Source organism: Rhinoderma darwinii, chromosome 1 (genome assembly GCF_050947455.1).
Source record: "Rhinoderma darwinii isolate aRhiDar2 chromosome 1, aRhiDar2.hap1, whole genome shotgun sequence".
Lineage (NCBI taxonomy): Eukaryota > Metazoa > Chordata > Amphibia > Anura > Rhinodermatidae > Rhinoderma > Rhinoderma darwinii.
The window spans coordinates 306,258,995-306,282,433 of record NC_134687.1 but is presented as its reverse complement, the minus strand read 5'-3'; the positions used below and the strand labels follow the sequence as shown (position 1 = coordinate 306,282,433).

General features: G+C 42.7%; 1 long non-coding RNA gene across 1 annotated transcript in view; it reads right to left on the bottom strand.

Annotated features, from left to right (window-relative positions):
* Nucleotides 1–3,163: 3,163 nt before the first annotated feature.
* LOC142741861 (uncharacterized) overlaps nt 3,164–23,439 on the bottom strand; it is a 44,950-nt gene continuing 24,674 nt past the window's right edge. Inside the window, exons 2-3 of the long non-coding RNA XR_012881250.1 lie at nt 5,216–5,398; nt 3,164–3,955 (exon numbers count right to left, since the gene is read on the bottom strand). This is a non-coding gene — a long non-coding RNA (uncharacterized LOC142741861). The remainder of the gene's footprint in view (nt 3,956–5,215; nt 5,399–23,439) is intronic.

The window sequence follows — 23,439 nt, the reverse complement described above, 5'->3', positions numbered from 1 at the left end:
ATTGGGTGCATAGAACGAATATTAGTGAAGTGTCTGTGTATGTTTACTGAAAGTGTAGCTAAACGTTTCGACACACTTCTGACATGTCATAGTGACATGTCAGAAGTTTGGATTGGTGGGGGTCCTAGCACTGTGACCACGACCAATCGCTAGAACTAAGCAGCTGAAGCAATCGTGTGAGCGCTCAGCCGCTCCGTGTCTGTTCAGCTTTTTCCGGAAATAAATGTATCGGTGTACGGACTCAATAGAAAGTCTATGAGCCCATACTCAGATGCATCGGCTTTCTGGAAAAAGCCAAACAGAAACTAAGCAGCTGAGCGCTCACACGAGTGCTTCAGCTGCTTCGTTATAGCGATTGGTGGGGGTCTCCGTGCTCGGACCCCCACCAATCCAAACTTCTGACATGTCACTATGACATGTCAGAAGTTTGTTGAACCTTTAGCTACACTTTAATGACTAAACTGTGAGTCCCAAAGTCTGTCAACTATTCCATAGACACATACATTGTTTTATGGTCACACACAGGAATTTGCCTAAACTTCTGTGTAACCATAATTAACAATTTATATTTCTACGATGGTATTGTCAGGGATCATTACCATGTATATTGTTTAGTTACTGACCAGTGTGAACGTTTAAAATAAATCTGTCATTGTTAATGTTCTCCTTCAAGTTAATTATCTGATTAAGATCAATTACTGATTAGGCTATGAAAAGCTTGTTCTTCACAGGAAGAGTCCAACTGGGAGCGGAAGGCGTGAGAACCAGATTCTAACAGAATGTGGACGGACAAGGGAAGATGAACCGGTAACACCCAAGGCACTCTTGATGCCACTTGCATTAATGGTGTATGACCTCACATATGCCCCAAGACTGCAAGGATCGACGTGGTAAGATCTAATTGGTATGTCCCAGGCTTTACAGCTGATGCTGCTAAATTCTGTTAGAGCTGTTTGATTTGCCTACAGAACAGTCCTGGCAGACCGGTGCCAACCTTATCATACCCGCCTCCCCCGAAGAGAACCGACCTTGAGAGGCCTTCCCAGGTAGAATGAACCAGATTAGAGTAAGAAAAATAGGTTTAAGACACTTGTCAGATAAACATGTGGAATCTGTGTATGTTTCTGTGAGGTGGAGATGTTCTAGGCAATCAGCTGAGATCAAGGTACAAATCCTGCTGAAAGGGTATCACCAAGTGCAAATGAAATGTACCCAATAATTACACATCTTCTAGGTGCCCTGTCCATTGTAACAGAGAAGTTTTTTCTTATATAAAAGGTGTTTGATGTCATTTAAGGGCCTGACATTATTGTATGTACTTAGAACAACGTTTATAATGTATGCGGATGATGTTATCACCAGATTAGTATTTATTTTAACAATTGACAAGAGTTGGGGGTCCCCAGCAAGTGCCAGTAAATATGAACTAAAAGACTTTTAACACGATGAACTCCATCACTGAGATGCGGCAGGCGCAGCCTGAGCCACTACAACGCGTTTATCATGAACTGACGGCAGTGTCACAATTCTAAGCGGCCGCCCAGACAAGTAACTTGCCAGAGGAAGAGTACAGATGCGGAGGGTTTGATAGTCACAATACAACTCCACTAATCCGCCTACGTGGGATCTCACCCCAGGCTCACAACATGAGGTGCTATGTACAGCCTGATGACGTAAACTAAAGGAGACGGTGTCGGACAGATGAGAAGGACCAAACCAAGTCCTGATGACATCAGCAAATATCAAAGTAAAGACCAAAGACCTGAGTGAATCCGTCAGCAGGATCAAGTGTTTTGATAAGTAAGTGGCTAGGAGGGGGTAATAATAACTCCCCCACTGGACACCAACGTAGTCTGACTCCACAATTGTGTGGGTTACCCTGAGGGTGACAGTCAGTGAAGAGCAGAAGACAGGAGAAGAAGAAGACGATGGTGTACAGGACTGGCAATGAAATGATGGGACCCGAAACCTGAGGGTGATAGCATTATGATTATTAGTTGAGGCCCTATTGTTTATAATTATAATGTGTGTAAATATGCCACGGTGCTGCAAATTACAATCTGAGGAGTTTTATGTGGAGGTGTGAGGTGAAGGTCACTGTGCTGCCCATGACCTGTTATATCTGCAGGGGTAAAAGTCCCATTAGGACAGTAAGTGACAGTGCGACAGTTGTTACCATTAATAAAATGTAGACCGGATTAATTATATATATATATATATATTACAACCAGCAGCGGTTTGTAGATTATATCAAGACAACCATCCTGTATCCAGAGGAGAATAGGGAAAGTTAGGACCACTCCGACACCTTGGAAGTCCAGGTACAAAGGGGGGTTACTCATCAGGAGTAGCTCGTCTCAAGCTGGTGAAGAAATCCAAAACCCCTACCCGCCTGGTTCGAGTGGTCAGTGGTAGGTCGATAGGCAAGACTCAGGGATCGAATAATATTTTTAGGGGGGACTGTCAGGGATCATTACTATGTATATTGTTTGAAAAATATTATCCTTACATATATATATATATATATATATATATATATATTCAGTATATTACACAAAGAGATTGGATTAATGGAGCACAAAGAGCCTGCTTAACACGCCTATGGAAGACACCGCCCCCTGGAATGCAAAGAGGAGTGTGCAGAAGAATGTACAGGAAAACTTACAGCAGAGGAGCCAATGGGACTTAAGCAAGTCCCACATCTCGAGGGAGGGGCATGTGTCTCCTCTGTCTGTTTCTTTGTTCTGAATAAAGTGCAGTTCTCCTCTTTTCTGATGAGAGGGAAGCTGTATCAAACATTTCTGTGTGATGTACTTCTCTCCAGGCATGCCTTCAGCTTCCAATTTACAGAGGTGGTTATTCGGTGTGAAATACGGACCTGACAGTATTTGTAAAGGACTTTGAGGAGTCCCTCTGTCTCTGGATACTTCACAAGTTACCCAATGATAATTAAAATTAATATTTTTTTAAAATGCAAACATGTTATGAGTGGCTTGCTACTACTATGTTATCTCGACTCAGAGAAATCCAAATTCCTCTGTGTGAAGAAAATAATGTCACACTGCCATTTAACTTTAATTTAAAAAACACAAAGTTTACGTTACATTACAATTTTTTTATTCAACAAGTTAACAAAAAATAAAGTGCAAATGCACCAACACGGCGCAATAGAGAAATAGAACAAAAAACAAAAATGTTACATTATTGTGAGGTACCTCCGACATTAATGTCCTGGCTCAAAAGATTGATGAAAGTGCTGGATGGCCTAGCTTGTGTGAAAACAGGGGCAGACGATGGCCCTGCCATAGTAAATGCCGGCATGGTGGAGGTTGCAGTAAACGAATGGCAAATGGAAGGTCCACTGAAATGTCCGCTGTAGTTACCTGGGACTGAATAGCCCAGATGGACAGAAGAGGAAGGTTGCATGTACCGGTCCTGGCTGAACAAGCTTTGGGAGGAGTCCCAATGGGCATGAGCTGCTGCTGGTGCTGTGCCAAATAAGGCTTCATCCGACATGTTGCTACAGGCCTGTATTGCCCTCATATTGGGAACAGGGTTATTAGGCGGTGTAAACGCATCAATGGGAGATACCATTGCCGCTTGTAGCTTGTTGCGCCTCTCCAGCGGGATCCGTCTCACATGTGGGTCCATGGATTTTAAAAACAGTTCTTCTTCACCTTCTTTTGAAAAACTGTTTAGATGCTCCAGCACTTTGGCATCTATAAGTGCCTTCATTGCTGCAGCATCAGGGGCAGGCTGGCGAGGTCTACGTGTTGACCCCCTCCTGAGAGATTCTGTCACAGTAGAAGAGGATGCCAGCCTTGCTCCTGTCTCTGGTGTTGCACAGACCTCAGTAACATCCTCACTCTGCTCTATATTTTTTACATCCGAATCTGGAGCCTCTTCCACTTCTGAGTGACCAACTTCAGGCTCATCCATGAGATTATCTGAGGATCTTTTATTAGTTATAAAAGAAATAATGAAAATGTTAAAGATCTAAATATGTTAAAAATTGTAGCCATATATCTGACATTTCAACCAGCACTAAGCTGTAAACCAGTCCACCAGTGGCGTAACTAACGCTGTAGCAGCCATAGCGGCTGCTACAGGGCCCGCAGCATGTGGAAGCCTATGTCGCCCGTCGTCACGGCTCCCCATGGCCGGAGGCTCTGCTATGAGACACTATAGCTGCTACAGCACGACGACACTGAACACTATGGCAGAGCTCTGGCATTAAAGGAATTGTTTGTACAAAACACATGTATCCCCTATCTACAGGATAGGGGATACATGTGTGATCGCTGGGACCCCCAGCAATAAGGAGAATGGGGGACCGACAGTCACCCAATGTTCTCCATGCGAAAACTTGGACTTCCGTGATCTGTGTCGGCAGCTCTGTAGGAATGGAGCGTCGTCACGCTTGTGCGTACGCGTGACCAGCGCTCCTTTAATTATTATCGAGTTGCTGGACGCAGACCACGGTAGTCAGAGTTTTCTCATGGAGAACTTCGGGGTACTTTCGGTCCCCCGTTCTCCATAACGCTGGGGTTCCATTGCTTTTGTGGGACAAAGCATAGACTACAGTTAATTTTTTTTGGGTGGGGGGGGGGGGAGTTGGGGCTGTACGGCGTTATCTACTGGGGTGGTTGTATGCTGCTATCTACTGGGGGGCTGTATGGTGCTATCTACAGGGGGAGCAGTATGACGCTATCCTCAGGGGGGGCTGTGTGGCGGAATCTGCAGAGAAGCACTATACACAAGGGGGGGTTGTGTGGCACCCACGGCAGGGGACGGCCACAGTCTAAACGTTGCTATGGGTCACAATCTTTCCTGCACTCCACACACTATGATAATGACCAAAAGCACTACCTGAACTATGATAACAACCAAAATGTACTTAAAATTAAGTTAACAGCATTACGCAAAATACTATTCTAGAACTACTTATGGCCGCAGATACATGACCGGGCGCATAAATTCCAGCTGTCGCGAGAAAATGTAGGGACGCTTGCTGGAAGGAGTGTCCCCACTCTTTCCTTGCTTGCGCAAGTCTTTTTTTTAACTGGTCACAAGTGTTTGACCATCGTGCCTTCAATTCTTTTACTTTAAAAAAAAAATTTAAAAAATGGAAACACATTAAGTAACTTTCGTTTTTTTTACATAATATGCCGCAATAGCAGTAACAATGGCAACACCCAGAAACAGCTCAATTTACCGACTGCTTCCCTTGACTTCAATCCTCTTGAGCACTCCTCCGGGTACATGTGCCGGGCAATCACCTCCCACGCCGCTTCCTTACGGTACCGATCATGGTACACATCACTCCGGCTGTCCCATATTGCAACGTGATCCTGCACCAGCGCAATGAGACGCTCAACTTCTATGTATCGAGGCATACCTGTAGCAAGGAAATGGGGCAAAGTCAGGTGGGGGGGGACACAGGCAGGTACTGTCTCACTTTATCACTAGGGATAGTCGATATCTCTATATGATGCCACACACTGCACCTCTGCATATGAATTTAAAACTAGCACGGGAAGGGAGCCAGTGCAGCGCCCCCTTCCACCTGCTGTACACCCCGGCCCTGCCACACAGTACCCCTGTATACAGCACCCCCACATTGTAGAAACTTACCTCCAGCATACAGCGCTTTTTCTGAATGGCATAAACTCCTCCTCCTCACATGCACTCTGCGTTGTGAGGAGAGAGCGAGCGACGGTAGACACGGCCGTCACTCGGAACATATTCAAGTGATGGCCGGGAGGCTGGGTAAACGGCAGAAAATAGGACATGCCCCATTTTTTGACGGCCGGGTTTCTCGGCCCGTCAAAAAATCGGTCGTGTGAATAGCCCCATTAGGGGTCTATTGTTCCTACTGCAGCCATGTGACGGTCGTTTTATGAACGGCCGTCACCCGGCCGGGAAACCCTGTCGTGTGAATAAGGGCTAAGACTCTGCAGTCTTTAAAAATATTCCACATGTGGCTCTAGTCTGCTACTTGACTGAAGCACAGGCCTCAGAAGCAAATTAGCACCTAGTGGATTTTAGGGCCTCCTTTTTTAATAGAATATAATTTAGGCACCATGTCAGGCTTGAAGAGGTCTTGTGGTGCCAAAACGGAAGAAACACCCCAAAAAGACATAATTTGGCAAGCTACACCTCTCAAGGAATTTATAGAGGGGTTAAGTGAGCATTTTAACCCCACAGGTTTTTTGCTGAATTTAGTGGAATTAAAATGAAAATCAAAATTTTTTCCAATAAAACATAGACATATTTTCAATTTTTACAAGGCATAAAAAGGAGAAAAAGCACCCCAACATTTGAAAACCAATTTCTCCCTATTATGGCAATATCCCATATCTGGCAATAAACGGCTGTTTGGACCCACGGCAGGATTCAGTAGGGAAGGAGCACCATTTGGCTATTGGAGCTCAAGTTTTGCTGTGACCCCATTTGGAAAACTACAGCTCTCAAAGAATAGTGAGCATTTTGACCACACAGATATTTTGCTGAATTTAGTGAAATTAGGCTGTGAAAATGAGAATATGTTTTTTTCTAATAAAATTTAGTTTTAGCTCAGATTTTTCCATTTTCACAATAGATAAGAGAGAATAAGCACCCCAACATTTATAAAGGAAAATCTTCTGAGCACGGCAATACCCTATATGTGGTAATAAACTGCTGTTTGGACCCACGGCAGGGTTTAGAAGTGAAGGAGCACAATTTGGCTTTTGAAACTCAAATTTTGCTGGAATGGTTTGCAGCGCCATGTCACATTTGCAAAGCTCTTGTGGGACCAAACCAGTGGAAACCTCCAAAAGTGACCCCATTTGGGAAACTACACCCCTGAAGGAATTCATCCAGGTGTATAGTGAGCATTTTGACCTCACAGATTTTTTGCAGAATTTAGTGTAATTATGGCGTGAAATTAAAAAAAAAATTCTGATAACATTTGGAAATTGTACATTTTTACAAGGAATAAAGGAAAAAAATGCACCCAAACATTTGAAAAGCAATTTCTCCCGAGTATGGCAATACCACATATATGGTCATAAACTGCTGTTTGGACACACGGCAGGGTTTAGAAAGGCAGGAGCGCAGATTTTTGCTGGCTTGCTTTTTGGGCGCAATGTTGCATTTGCAAAACCCTGAGGTACCAGAGTACAGTGGAAACCCCCAAGAAGTGACCTCATTTTGGAAACTACACCCCTCAAGGCATTTATCATTTGCCTGGACAAATGACAGGGCTCAGAATTGAAGAGCACAATGCGCATTTGAGGCCTATTTTGGGGATTTTCACAGCATTGGCCTACAATTGCAGGGCTCTGAGGTCAAATAGTAAAACAAACCCCCAAGTATTGACCCCTATTTTGGAAACTACACCCCTTAGGGCATATTAAAGGGTGTAGTGTAGCGTAGTGAGCATTTTGACCTCACAGATGTTTTTTCATTAGAAATTGACGCGCAAGTAAAAATTGGAATTTTCCACTGATATGCCATTTTAGTGCACAGTATGTTGTGCCACTGAACACAAATACCTCATAAAATGTTAAGCCGGTTCTCCCAGGTTTGGCGATGCCATATATGTGGACGTAAACTGCTGTTTGGGCACACTGTAGGATTCAGAAGCGATGGAGCGCCATTTGACATTTGTAGTTCTTCTGTTTGGGGTTTTACTGGTATTTCAGTTTATAATGTGGGGGCATATGTAAGCTGTGTGGAGAACATCAGGGCATAATAAGAGGGTATAATAACGAGGTAAATAATTTGCAGATGCGTGGTCAGTGTCGCACTGATAAATGGTGCCCAATCTTATCCGCTTTTGGAACACTGTGTCGCCATATTCTGAGAGCCAGAACTTTTTTATTTTTTCTCCACGTGAGCGGTGTTAGGGCTTATTTGTTGCGGGACATTCTGTAGTTTTCATTGGTACCATTTTGGGGTACATGTGATTTTTTGATAAATTTTTATTCCATTTTTTGGCAAGCAAGTGACCAAAAACAAGCAATTCTGACAATGTTTTTTATCCATATTTTTTTTTTGCTTTTACACTGTTCACCGTATGAACGACAATTTTACTCTATTCTGCGGGTCGATACGATTACGGCGATACCATATGTATATAGTTTTTTAATGTTTTGCAGCAATTGAACAATAAAATCACTTTTTTTTAAAAATAAAAACATTTTTGTATCACCATATTCTGAGAGCCATAACTTTTCTTTTTTGCGTCGACAAGCCTGTGTAAGGGCTTGTTTTTTTGCGGGACAGGTAGTAGTTTTTATTAGTACTATTTTAGGGTACATGCGACCTTTTGATCACTTTTTATTGGCCTAGCAATGATCGGCACCCCTAAGATGCCGCTATCCCTTTTGATCGCGTATCTAAGGGGTTAATGGCAGGAATTGGAGCTAGCTCCATTCTCTGCCATTACTGCAGGGTATCAGCTGTAACATACACTTGACACCCACGGCGGGACCTTACAGGCTTCCATAGTTTGCAGACAGGAGGCCATTGTTAGGCCTCTGGTCTGCCAAAGAAGACATCGGAACCCTGCGACTGCATTGCGGGGTTTCCGATCTGCTAGTAAACATCATGGACGCAGCGTTCGCTTTTGAGCGCTGCATTTAAGGGGTTAATTGATCGGATCAGGGGCTAGCTCCAGTCCTGGTCATAAAGCAGGGTGTTAGCTGTAATATACAGCTGACACCTGCAGGCGATGGTGCGGGCCCAGCTTCTGTTGTGTTGCGTTTGTATTTGTGTTTACTGTAAATACCTTGCCGTTCCCACACCAGTACACTTACTTAGTACTGCGGTGACTGGCTGCCGCAATCACGTGACATGAACACATCACATCATTGTGTATGCAAGGTAAACAGTGATAACTAGAGACAGGCGGGTACCTGCAGTGCAGGAATGGCACAGAATTACGAAGATAAAAACATTATAATTCGTTCTATTTTCAACCTAAAGTCCTATTAAACAAATTTTAATATCTCAAAAAACACCTTTGACAACCTTCCCCAGTGGTCGATGCTTCCCACTGAGCATTCTGCTCACTTCCATCCCTTTAACCCCTTCGCGCTCAGCGACGTATTATTCCGTCGTGCTAAGTGCATCGTTCGCGCTCAGTGACGGAACAGTACATTTCGGCCATCCTCACGACACATACAGGATCTGTGACAGCTGCTGTCTTGTACAGCAGTTGCCGCAGCTCCTTCAGCGGGGACCGCCCAATGTGTCCCCGCTGATTAACCCCTTAGAAGCCGCGTTCAATAGCGATTGCGGCTTCTTAGGGGTTAAACTACCATCGACGGCCCGCTACATGATAGCGGGCGGTGATGGTTGCTATGGCAACCTGACGCCTAATAATGGCGTCTGGCTATGCCATCTACAGAAGCCTAGTGGGTCCTAACTAAGTCAGCGAGTAGCTGACAGCTGTAATACACTGCACTACGCATGTAGTGCAGTGTATTAGAATTGCGATCAGGGCCTCCTGTCCTCAAGTCCCCTAGTGGGACAAAGTAATAAAGTGTAAAAAAAAAAAAAAAATGGTGTCAAAATAAGAAAATAAAAGTCTTAAAAGTAATAAAGTATTTGTTATTTATCCCATACGGTGAACGCCATAAAAGAAAATAATAATAAACCATACCAGAATAACAATTGTTTGGTCACTTCACCTCCCAAAAAATGGAATAAAAATAGATCAAAAAGTCGCCTGTACCTAAAAATGCTACTGATCGAAACTACAGTTCGTTACGCAAAAAACAAGTCCTCACACGGCTTTCTTGATGGAAAATAAAAAAGTTATGATTTTTTACAAAAAGTATTTTATTGTGCAAACGTAAAAAAACGCTAAACATATGGTATCGCCGTAATCGTATCGACCCGCAAAATAAAATGTGAATATGTCATTTATAGCGCACAGTGCACGCTGTAATCAAAACGGAATAAAAAACAAAAGTAGAATTGCTGTTTTTTAGTCAGCATGCCTCTTAAAAATAGCATAAAAACTGATCAAAAAGTCACATTAACACCATGAAAACTACAATGAATTCCTCAAGGGATCTAGTTTCCAAAATAGGGTCACTTTTGGGGGGTTTCCACTGTTTTGGCACCACAAGACCTCTTCAAACCGGACATGGTGCCTAATAAAAAGGAGGCCTCAAAATCCACTAGGTGCTCCAGTCCATTACCGCACTAGGGCCACATGTGGGATATTTCTCAAAACTGGAGAATCTGTGCAATAAGTATTGAGTTGCGTTTCTCTGGTAAAACCTTCTGTTTTACAGAAAAAAAATGGAAAAAAAAGAATTATGTAAATTTCACCTCTACTTTGCGTTAAATTCCTGTGAAACCCCTAAAGGGTTAATAAACTTTCTAAATGCTGTTGTAAATACTTTGAAGGGTCTAGTTTCTAAAATGGGGTGTTTGATAGGGGTTTCTAATATATAGGCCCCTCAAAGCAATTTCAGAACTGAACTGGAACCTAAAAAAAAAAAAAATTCAGCAATAATTCGCTTCTTACATTATACTGATAATTAGCAGTGCCCACCCCGAGATGACCCCAATTTTCACATATTGTATAAACTGAGACCCCTATTAGACCGTTTCAGTGCCCGGTTTTCCCAAGCATACACCCCCGAGAAGTGTATTTCTATTGATGAGTCCTTGGTAGATTTCAAAGGGAGGCTTCAATTCCGCCAGTGCCTGCCGAGTAAGAGGGCAAGGTATGGTGTGAAGATGTATAAGCTGTGCAAGAGTGCATCAGGGTATACCTACAAATTTAGGATATATGAAGGGAAGGACACCAGTAATTTAGCCCCCATAATGCCCCCCCCCCTTACTGGGAGTTAATGCAAAAATTGTGTGGGATTTGGTGCACCCACTGCTGGACCAGGGTTACCACCTCTACCTGGATAATTTTTATACCACCGTTCCACTCTTCAAGTGCCTCGCTTCCAGAAGTGATGCGGCATGTGGCACTACTAGAAGAAATCTGAGAGGCTTCCCTAAGACTCTGCTTGGGCAAACACTCCTTCAGGGAGCTAAAGTGGGGCTAGCACATAGCAGAGCAGGGAGATACCTCCCTGCTCTGCTATAGTTGCGTCGCTACAGTAGTAGCAGCCGCAGCAGCTGCTAGCGGCGCCATCGGCCATGGAAGGTGTCGCCGGGCCAGGGCGCTTTTAAAACAAGCAGGGGAAGGGAGCAAGCGCAGTGCTCCCTTCCATCTGCTGTACACCCCGGCCCTGCCACACAGTGCATAAACTTACCTCCAGCGTACAGCCATTCGTCCGAATGGCATAAACTCCTCCTCCTCCCATGTACTCTGCGCTGTGAGGAGGGAGTGAGCGACGGAATACATGGCCATCACTCGGGACACATTCCGGTGATGGCCGTGTATTACCCGGCCCCATAGACTTCTATGGGAGCCGGGCGGCCGGGTAAACGGCCGAAAATAGGACGTCCCATCGGTTGTGTGAATAGCCCCATTAGGGGTCTATTGTTCCTACTGCAGCCGGGTGACGGCCGTTTTATGAACGGCCGTCACCCGGCCGGGAAACCCTGTCGTGTGAATAAGGGCTTAGATGTCTCTTCTTGTTATTCACTTTGTATTTTTGTTAATTTGATAAAAAAACAAAAACAACTATTAACACTTCTACTTTTGAAAGCCTTCTTACTTTACAGCATTTTTCCACAACTGCCTAAAACTTTTGCACTATGTAATGATAACTGAAATAACTATATAACCAATTTCTGAATGTTTAGTGAAACATGTAGCAGTTCCAAGGAGAAGCTGTCAAGGTCAATATTAACACAATGGAAAAGGAATAAGGGAAAACCTACATGACCATATCTTAATTACCACACAAATTGACAGAGAGTAAAGTTTATCATTAGTATACAATGGGTATATACATGGGTAAGGATGCCAAAGCAATTAAAACACTGTACTTCCATTAAGGGGGGCAAACTCTGCTATTTATATCTCCAGTGCTTTCTTCCCTAAATGCTTTGACGTAGAACCGCAAGATGTGATATTGACTGGACAGTCTATTTCTCCCTGACTCCAGTTTTCCGTGTCTTTTGCTGCCACTATCTGTCTCCCAGTCAATCTCTCTCCCCCTGTGCTGAACACACTCTTCTATGCATTTATTCCATACCCTCTGTCATTACCCTTTCTCTGCTCTAATCTCTCCCCCGCCTCCCTCATTTGCAGACGCCTCTTGTTGTGCACCTGCCCTTCCTCCCCTCAGCCCTCCACTCATCCAGGAGCCTGAGAACAGGCAGGGCATTCAGCTCCCAGCACCTCTCAGACTCACCAGAGAGAGGGACTGTCCCCAAGGAAAGGCCTGCTGTCACCCACTGTCTGAGACTTCTTTCATGTAGGGGACAGGGGAGGATCTGTACTGAATATTAAAGCGATGATCCAATAATACATGCTATGACTTCTTTAAAAAAAAAAAAAAAGGGGGGGGGGAAATGATGAGCATTAAAATCATATATCAATCAAGTTTTTATTGAGAGGAAACATGTGACAGTAATATTTCTTATTGTCATTTCCCACCCAACCCCCATTGAGCACTTTGATGGTGACACATGTGCCCTCTTCCCATTGACTTTGATGTCATCTAACCTCATAGCCCTCTTATGGTAAGCATTCCCTGGGAAAGTCAAGATATAATGGACTACAACAGAGGCAATACAAATATGGCAGGTGACTGGGATCCAATTTTGATGGATATCTTCATATATTAAACCATGCAAGTCTTCAGTACCATGGACTGGGTGATAGTGTTTTTTCAAGTGAAAAGATCTGGTAGCCATCTTAAATGTATGTTATACTTGTAGTGAGTATCTGTATTCTGTATAAACTACTACATGGTTTTAGAAAAATTCACACTACATCCATTATTTTACACATTTTATTAGTCGAAGGCCTCATGCACACGACCGTAGCCGTGTGCACGGCCGTGATTTTCGGGTCGGCCGGCTTCGGACTGTCAGCCGCAGGCCGCCCGCAAATCGCGGGACATGCACATGGCCGCCGCCATGGTTTTCAATGAGCCCGGACCGCAGAACACGGCCGTAATAAGACATGCCCGTTCTTTCTGCGGTCCGGGCTCCCGGGCCGTGCAAAGACCGCAAAAACTACGGTCGGTTGCATGGTCCCATAGAAAAGAATGGGGACGCAATTCTCCCGTGGATTTTCGGGGGAATTGCGGCCGCAAAAACACGTTCGTGTGCATGGAGCCTAACCGGGATTTTGTACAGATGATCTCATTTTGAAGAGAAGATTTGCTCTCAACACAGACCCCCAATGTCAAGGTCCATGTACTGATTTTTTTCTATTATATTCCTGACAATGTTCCAGTTTTTCTTCACACCTTAAGAGTCCATCCTGATGCATATTCTTCTGAATTCAGGATGCATTTCTCATCAGAAAATCATGCCATCTTAGATACTAAAGTATGTCACCAACTTAAATGTCTGTCCTACTTGTTTTCTTCTTCCCCATTTACCAAACCATGCATGATTTTTTTTTTTTAAAAGATCTCCGTCTTCTACCAGAGGCTGTGAAACGCATGGGGCAGAAGTGCTGGTAATGTGTAAAAATACACGTCACCAGCCATTCTGCTCAAAAGTGATTGAATCTGCGGGCGCTTTACAAGGGCACGACAACACAGGAGTTGCCAAAAATCAAACATGCCCGATCTAACAGCGATTCCGAAATAATTGCAAAAATAATGAATTGGGGTTGGAGTCTGAAGGACTTAAAAGTACCAGCAAGGATTTCTTGGAAGCTGTATTGTATAGGTTACAGCATTCGATTTAACGATTTCATTAAAAGACTTGATCTGAATGGTAATCTATGTCTTAAGAATCTGTAAATGAAAAACGGTTTTCAAAATATTTTATTAATGAAATCCAACATATCAACAAAACCTAGCGATCATCTAGCACATTAGTATAAGGGCTGTGGCTGACACCTAGTGGTCATCTGTATCATTTTTTAGGCAGACACTCAATGTATAAAGGCTATTTTATAGTGTATTCAGACCATGCCAGCAGTGGTGCAGTACAGAGCCACTTTAATACTGTGCTACTAGAATTGCTTTCATAGAAAACGATATCATGGTACCACATGTAAAAACTGCCATGGTTTTCTTGCCTAGTGCTATTCCCTATTAAACATAATGAGGATAGGGTTAGTTGTGGCTCCATATGAATCCATAAGAAAGAAAAATGTGGCAAGCTCCACCACATGCCATATTAATGAAATATTCTATCAACAGACAGCGTCACAATGAGTGCCTAGGAGTCCTTAAAGGGGTTTTCTGAGTTAAAATGACTATATGTTAATGCTTGTAACCTATTAATGTAAATACATTTGTAATATACTTACATTTTCCATGTTGGCCCCGTTTCCAGATGCTGCCGTGGGGTACTTGACGGGTGATGTCACTCTGGCCACTGTGTTGATGATCAATTCTTTTCCGGGTATACGACATGTCACTTGTGACGTGCCGTGTATGGGCTGTTCTGTTGCACAGCCCGTAACGCGCATTCGCGGTCCCTGCTGTTCTCGAGATAACAGCAGGGACCACGCATGCACGTTATGCGCGGTACAACAGAACAGCCCATACACGGCACGTCACAAGTGACATGTCGTATACACGGAAGAGAATTGAAGATTAACACAGCGGCCAGAGAGTAACGTCACCCGTCAAGTACCCCACGGCAAGTGGGTGGAATGTGTTGACGTCGAGGTGAGCAGTAACTTTGCGCACCTCGACGTGCAGTTACATCAGAGCTTTGACAGTTAACCGCCGCGCGGCGCGACACCGCAGCGGCGGTTAACTGTGCAGGGTGTCTTGCCCTGCATTCCTTGTTGCCGATCAATCATTGCCTGCTGATTTCAGCAGTTAACCCCTTTGATGCGGCGGTCGATTCCAATCGCCACATTTAAGGAGTTTAGCGGAGATCAGCAGCCCCCACGTGAAATCACGGGGGCTGGCGATGGTATCCATGGCAACCGGACGCCACACAATGGCTTCCGGGCTGCCATGTACCGAAGCCTATGAGGACCAGTCAGAGGCCGGTCCTCGTAGGCTTCCTGTCAGAGTGACTGTCACGTCACAATGACAGTTGGAATGCAATACACTACGAATAAAAAGAATAAAAATATTTAAAAAAAAGTGTCAAAATAAAAGTTATAAGTGACATAAACAAGAACTGCTTTTTTCCCTATAATAAGTCTTTTATTATAGGAAAAAAAATGAACACATAAAAAAAAAAGTACACATTTGGTATCACCGCGTTCGTAGTGACCCTAACTATAATATTTTTCCCGCACGGTGAACATCGCAAATAAAATAAACGAAAAACAATGCCAGAATCACTACTTTTTGGTCACCATCCCTCCCAAAATATACAATAAAAAGTGATCAAAAAGTCGCATGTACGCCAAAATGGTACCAATACAAACTACATCCCATCCCGCAAAAAACAAGCCCTTACACAGCTTTTTTGACTGAAAAATAAAAAAGTTATGGCTCTCAGAATATGGGGACACAAAAAATAGTTTATTTTATAAATAAGTTCTTTTATTGCGCAAACGCTGCAAAATGTACAAATAACGATATACATATGGTATCGCCGTAATCGTATCGACCCGCAGAATAAAATATAATGGTCATTTATAGCCCAGGGTGAACGCCGTAAAAAATAAATACAAAACATTGTCCGAATTTATGGTTTTTGGTCACTTTGCTTGCCGAAAAATGGAATAAAAAGTGATCAAAAAAAAATAAATCGCATGTACCCTAAATTTAAATATATCTACTTGTAAAACAGATAGTAATACCACACAAAATACTTACTAGTTTATATTTCCCATATGTCTACTTTATGTTTGCATCATTTTTATGAACATCCGTTTATTTTTCTAGGACTTTACAAGGCTTAGAACTTTAGCAGCAATTTCTCATATTTTCAAGAAAATTTCAAAAAGGCCATTTTTTCAGGGACCAGTTCAGTTCTGAACTGGCTTTGAAGGCCTTATATATTAGAAAGTCCCCATAAATCACCCCATTATGAAAACGGCACCCCTCAAAGTATTCAAAACCGCTTTCAGAAAGTAACTCTTTAGGTGTTTCACAGGAATTAACCCCTTCCCGACATTTGCCGTAGGGGTACGTCATGGAAAGCATAGACTTCCCGCATCTTGCCGTACCCATACGCCGAATGTTTGGGACCGGCTCAGAAGCTGAGCCGGTGCCATCATCACCGGATCTCAGCTGTATCTTACAGCTGACATCCGGCTGTAACGGCGGGGACCGAAATTAGCTTCGATCCCCGCCATCAAGGTGTTTGCAGCTCATCGGAACCCCAGCAATGAAATTGCCGGGGTTCCGGTGGCTGCAATGGCAACCGGAGGCCTAATACTGGCCTCCCGGTCTGCCTAGCACCGAAGCCGGTCAAGATCCGCCCGGCGGCGGAGCCTGATCGGCTTCCGTAGCTTCCGGCAAGATGGCACCGGGTCAGGAGCTGATCCGGCATCATCAGCGGTGGAAGTCAGCTGTACTGTACAGCTGACATCCACCTGTAACGGCAGGAACCGGAGCTAGCTCCGATCCCTGCCATTAACCCCTTCGATGCAGCAATCGAAAGCGATTGCTGCATCGTAGCGGTTACTAGCAGATCGCCAGCCCTGACAGGCAATCAGGACTGGTGACTGCTGTTATGGCAACAGGAGACACAATGGTCTCCTGCTCTGCCATTACGGAAGCCGATTTAGGCCCCGCCGGGAGGTGAAGCCTAATCGGCTTGCTGTCAATGAATGACTGACAGATCTAATACATTGCACTACATAGGTAGTGCAATGTATTAGAAAAAAAAAAATCTGACCGTAGGACCTTCAAGTCCCCTAGTGGGACTTGAGAAAAAGTCTAAAAAAAGTATCAAAAAGTGTAAAAAAAAGTGCAAGAAATAAAAGTTTGAAAACAATAAAAGTTTCAAGTAATCAAATAAAACACAATCCCCCTTTTACTCTGATCAAGTCCTTTATTATTGAAAAATAATAATAAACCATATGTATTTGGTATCGCCACGACCGTAACGACCTGAGGTATCAAAATATTATATTATTTATTGCACGCGGTGAACAGTGTAAAAAAAAAACGTAAAAAAACTTTACCAGAGTTTCTGTTTTTTGGTCACTTTGCCCTACAAATATTAGAATAAAAAGTGATCAAAAAGTCGCACGTATCCAAAAATGGTACCTATAAAAACTATAGCTCGTCCCGCAAAAAACAAGCCCTCATACACCTCCGTCGACAAAAAAATTAAAAAGTTATGGTTCTCACAACTTGGCGACAGAAAAATACATTCTTTTTACAAAAGTAATTTTATTGTGCAAAAAGTTGTAAAACATAAAAAAGTTCTATAAATTAGGCATTGCCGGAATCGTACTGACCCACAGAATAAAGTTAACATGTAATTTATAACGCATGGTGAACGCTGTATAAAAAAAACGAAAAAAGCTGTGCCAGAATTGCGTTTTTTTGTTTACCTGGCATCCCAAAAAATAGGATAAAAGGTGATCAAAAAGTTGCATGTACTCCAAAATGGTACCAATAATAACTACAGCTCGTCCCGCAAAAAACAGCCCTCATACCGGTACGTCTATGAAAAATAAAATTAGTTATGGCTCCAATAAGTCAGGAAATAAAAAAATATGCAGTTGTGCCCGAGGGGAACATTTCTTCTGTTTGAAGAGGCGATTTATCAAGGACCTAAAATTAGGGAACCAGGAAAGGGGGGGCCCAAACATATCCGCTGGAAGCGACGGTGCCCGTATTATACCAGGACAACACTTCCCAGCAAAATTCCCCAAACTGCAAAGGCGCGGAGTGTTGACCAAAAGGGGGATAAGAAAAGACGCCATATATCAGTGCGACACCAGCCTGTGCAGAAAGGATTGAGCACAGCGTAACACACATCTATGGATCATTTTGTTGTTTTTTTACCCCATTATTATACCACCTGACTATGCCCCTTATATACTCCGCCCGGCTTACATATGCCCTACATTATAAACGGAAACGCCAGTAAGACTCCAAACAAAACTACTACCAAGCAAAATCCACGCTCCAAAAGCCAAATGGCGTTTCCTCCCATCTGAACCCTACAGCGTCCCCAAACAGCAGTTTACGTCCACATATATGGCACCGTCATACCCGGGAGAACCCTTTTAGCAATTTTTGGGGTGTGTGTCTCCAGTGGCATAAGCTGGGCACGACATATTTGCCACTGAATGGCATATCTAGGGAAAAGTATAAATTTTTAATTTGCACCATCCACAGCGCATTAATTTATGGAAAAGACCTGTGGGGTAAAAATGCTCACTACACCCCTTAATAAATGCCTTGAGGGGTGCAGTTTCCAAATGGGGTCACTTCTCAGGGGTTTATTTTTATTATTTCACATCTGAGCCTCTGCAGTTGTGAACCAATACTTTGTAAATCGCCAAATTAGGCCTCAATTTTACATGGTACGCTTTCACTCCTGAGCCTGGTCGACTGTCCAGGCAAGAGATTAGGGCCACATGTAGGGTGTTTCTAAAACCAGGAAACCCAGCATAATAATTAGAGAGCTGTCTTGTTATGGTGGCACAAGCTGGGCACCACATATTGTCCACATATCTGTGGAAAAAATCCCATGTTCACTCTGCAACATCGAGTTCACACTAATTTCTACAAAACACCTGCAGGGTTAACATGCTCACTACACCCCTAGGTAAATGCATTGAGGGGTGTAGTTTCCAAAATTGAGTCACTTCTGGGGGGTTTCCACTGTTTTGGGCCCACAGGCGCCCAGAAACCAATCCAGCTACATCTGCACTCCAAAAGGCGGTCCTTCCCTTCTGAGCCCTGCCGTGTGCCCAAACAGCAGTTTATGACCACATATGGGGTATTGCCGAACTCGGGGGAAATTGCTTTACAAATGTTGGGTTCTTTTTTTTCCTTTATTTGTTGCGAAAATGAAAAAATTTGAGCTAAATCTACGTCTTATTGAAGAAAAAGGATTGTTTTTATTTTCACTGCCCAATTCTAATAAATTCTATGAAACATCTGTGGGGTCAAAATGCTCACTACGCCCCTAGATGAATTCCTCAAGAGGTGTAGTTTCCTAAATGGTGTCACTTTTTGGGCGTTTTCATAGTTTTTTCCCCTCAGGGGCTTTGCAAATGTGACATGGCCTCCGCAAACCATTCCTGCTAAATGTGATCTCCAAAAGCCAAATCGCGCTCTTTCCCTTCTAAGCCACGCCGTGTCTCCAAACAGCCGTTTATTACCACATGTGGGGCATCGTTTTACTCGGGAGAAATTGCTTTACAAATTTTGTGGTGCTTTTTCTCCTTCAGTCCTTGTGGAAATGAGAAAAAATAAGCTAAACCTACATTTTCTTTGAAAAAATGTAGATTATTATTTTCAGGGCCTACTTCCAATAATTTCTGCAAAAAAACTGTGGGGTCAAATCGCTCACTATACCCCTAGATAATTTCCTCAATGGGTGTAGTCTCCAAAATGGGGTCACTTGTGGGGGGTTTCCACTGTTTTGTCCCCTCAGGGGCTTTGTAACTGTGACAAGGCCTCCGCAAACCATTCCTGCTAAATTTGAGCTCCATAAGCCAAATAGCGCTCTTTCCCTTCTAAGCCCTGCCGTGTCTCCAAACAACCGTTTATTACCACATGTTGTGTATTGTTTTACTCGGGAGAAATTGCTTTACAAATTTTACGGTGCTTTTTCTCCTTTAGTCCTTGTGGAAATGAGAGAAAAAAATCGCTAAACCTACATTTTCTTTGAAGAAATGTCGATCTTAATTTTCACGTCCTACTTCCAATAATTTCTGTAAAAAACCTGTGCGGTCAAAATGCTCACTGTACCGCTAGATAATTTCCTTGAGGTGTGTAGTTTCCCAGATGGGGTCACTTTTATGGGATTTTGACTGTTTTGGCACCACAAGAGCCCTTCAAACCTGACATCGTGCCTAAAATTTATTCTAACAAAAATAAGGCCCCAAAATCCACTCGGTGTTCCTTTGCTTCTGAGGCCAGTGCTTCAGTCCAGTAGCAAGCTAGGGCCACATGTGGGCTATTTCCTAAAACTGCAGAAACTGGGCAACAAATATTGAGTTGCATTTCTCTGGTAAAACCTTCTGTGTTACAAAAAAAATTGTATTAAAAATTTATTTCTGCAAAAAAATATGAAATTTGTAAATTTCACCTCTACTTTGCTTTAATTCCTGTGAAATGTGTAAAGGGTTAAGACATTTTCTAAATGCTGTTTTGAATACTTTGAGGGGTGAAGTTTTTAAAATGGGGTGACTTTTTGGGGGTTTCTAATATATAAGGCCCTCAAAGCCACTTCACAACTGAACTGGACCCTGTAAAAATGGCCTTTTGAAACTTTCTTGAAAATGTGAGAAATTGCTGCTAAAGTTCTAAGCCTTGTAACGTGCTAGAAAAATAAAAGGATATTCAAAAAACAATGCCAATCTAAAGTAGACATATGGGGGATGTTAATTAGCAACAATTTTGTGTGGTATAACTGCCTGTCTTACAAGCAGATACATTTAAATTGATAAAAATGCAAATTTTTGCAATTTTCGCGAAATTTTGGTGTTTTTCACAAATAAATACTGAACATATCCAGCAAATTTTGCCAGTAACTTAAAGTCCAATGTGTCACGTGAAAACAGTCTCAGAATCGCTTGGATAGGTGAAAGCATTCCGGAGTTATTACCACATAAAGTGACACATGTCAGATTTGAAAAATGAGGCTCGGTCAGGAAGGTCAAAAGTGGCTAAAGAGGGAAGGGGTTAATACAGAGAGATTCCATGTGCAGCCACACAGGATACACACACTGATACCATACACTGTACTAACATTGATATAACATTATATATTGGTTATAACAATGCCATCAGCACTGCGAGCAGGACTAAGTCAGCATGGGTCTTCAGCCTCTGCATGTAAGCAATACGCATGTGTACAGGACAAGTAGGTGGTTGATAAACCACTGGCGCTGCCTACTAGGAAATGCCATGCCCCTCCATAGTGTACCCATCTGGTTTATATGCCTGGAGGGCAGGTTATGATGTCTTATAGTAGTGAAAGTTATCTTAATAGAGAGGGGAAGATGATTACGTTAGTATATCTCCCAGAAAAACATAAGGATGAGACTGGACATTTGAAGCAAGAAAAAATTTGGGGAAAAAGTCTTGTCTGAATAGACCCTTATAAGCATAAGTGAATTTTTGCTAGCGTTTTTGAGATTTTAAACCTTTCAGGACCAGGCCAGTTTTCGCTTTTTCATCCCCACCTTCCAAGAGCCATAACTTTTTTTTATTCTTCAGTCAACATAGATGTACGAGGGCTTGTTTTTTGTGAGACCAGTGGTCGTTTTTAATGGCACCATTTAATGCACCATATGATGTACTAAGAAACTTTTAAATAATATTTTGTGGGTTGAATGGAAAAAAAGAACAGCAATTTCTCCAGTGTTTCTTGAGTTTTGTCTTCACGGCGTTGACCATAAAAATTACATGTTTACTTTATTCTTTGGGTCAATTCGATTACGGCGATACCAAATTTATGTAAATCTTTTTATGTTTTACTGTTTTTACAAAATAAAAACAATTTGTTGAACCCGTTAGTAACCGCCAATACGCCTTTTCACGGCGGCCACTAATGGGCTTTATTCTGATGCATACGCCTTTTCACGGCGCTGCATCAGAATAAACAAAGCAGGGAGCCGTTAAAACTCCATGCTCTCAGCTACTAGAGGTAGCTGAGAGCTGGGGGCATCCCTGCTCGAACGGGTGAGATCGATATCAGTATCGATCTCACCCGTTTAACCCCTCACATGCGGCGCTCAATAGTGAGCGCCGCATTTGAGTGGTTTTGAAGAGAGGGAGGGAGCTCCCTCTTTCTCCCACCGACACTCGGCGCTAAGATCGCCGAGTGTCTGTGTCTTCTATGGCAGCCGGGGGCCTAATAAAGGCCCCCAAGGCTGCCTGCAGTGAATGCCTGCTAGGTCATGCCAGAGGTATTGCAGTGTATTATAAAAGCGATCGGAGGATCGCATATTAAAGTCCCCTAGTGGGACTAGTAAAAAAGTAAAAAAAGTTTAATAAAGTTAATAAAAAAATGTGACAAAAAAGTGAAAAAAAAATGAAAAACCCACTTTTTCCTCTTACAAAATGGTTTACTATTTCAAAAAAACGAAGTAAAAAGTAAAAAAATTACACATATTTGGTATCGCCGCGTCCGTAACGATCCCGACTATAAAGCTATTACTATTATTTAGCTCACACGGTGAATGCCCTAAAAAATAATATAAAAAACAATGGAAAAATTTCTGTGAATCCTGCATTAAAAAAAAATTTGATAAAAAGTGATCAAAAAGTGGCATCTACTCCAAAATGGTACCAGTAAAAACTACAAGTCGTCCCGCAAAAAAAGAGCCCTCATTCAACTGCATCGGCGGAAAAATAAAAAAGTTATGGCTCTTCAAATCTGGAGACACAAAATCAAATAATTTTGAAAAAAAAGTGTTTTTACTGTGTAAAAGTAGTAAAACATACAAAAACTATACAAATTTGGTATCGTTGCAATCGTAACAACCCGCTGAATAAAGTTATTGTGTTATTTATAGCACACGATAAACGGCGTAGATTTAGGACGCAAAAAAGAGTGGCAACATTTCAGGGTTTTTACCGCTTTTTATTCTATATTTTGTGAGGGGTGATGACCAAAAAAAATTGTGATGCTAGTATTGTTTTTTAATTATTTTTTTGCGGTGTTCACCGTGCGGGAAAAATAATATTATAGTTTTATAGTTGGGGGCGTTACGAACGTGGTGATATCAAATAAAAAAAAAGCAATTTAATGTTTTTTTTAACTTGTAACTTATTTTTACACTTTTATAAAACATTTTTTATTACTTTATTACTTTTTTTTTTTTACTTGTTCTACTTGAAGACCTGCAGCACTGATGGCTGCTATAACACATTACACTACCTAGGTAGTGTAACGTGTTATAAACTGTCAGTGTGACGTTGACAGTCACACTGACAGGAAGCCTATGAGGACCAGCTGGTCCTCATAGGCTTCCGTGAATGGCAGACCGGAGGCTGTTGTATGCAACCGACGGCAGCACCTGCAATCGGTCCTCGGGAAAGTTTGTTGCTACAACAAACTTTCCCTGCGATCACATGATCGGGACTTGAACCAATCAGGTCCCGGTCATGTCTCCGGGACCAAAGGCAGGGGTTGACAGCGCGATCCGGGTGTCAGCACTACTCTGAGACACCCGGATCGCGCTGTTAACACCCAATGTGAATTCACGTCGGCGCTGCACAGAGCCCA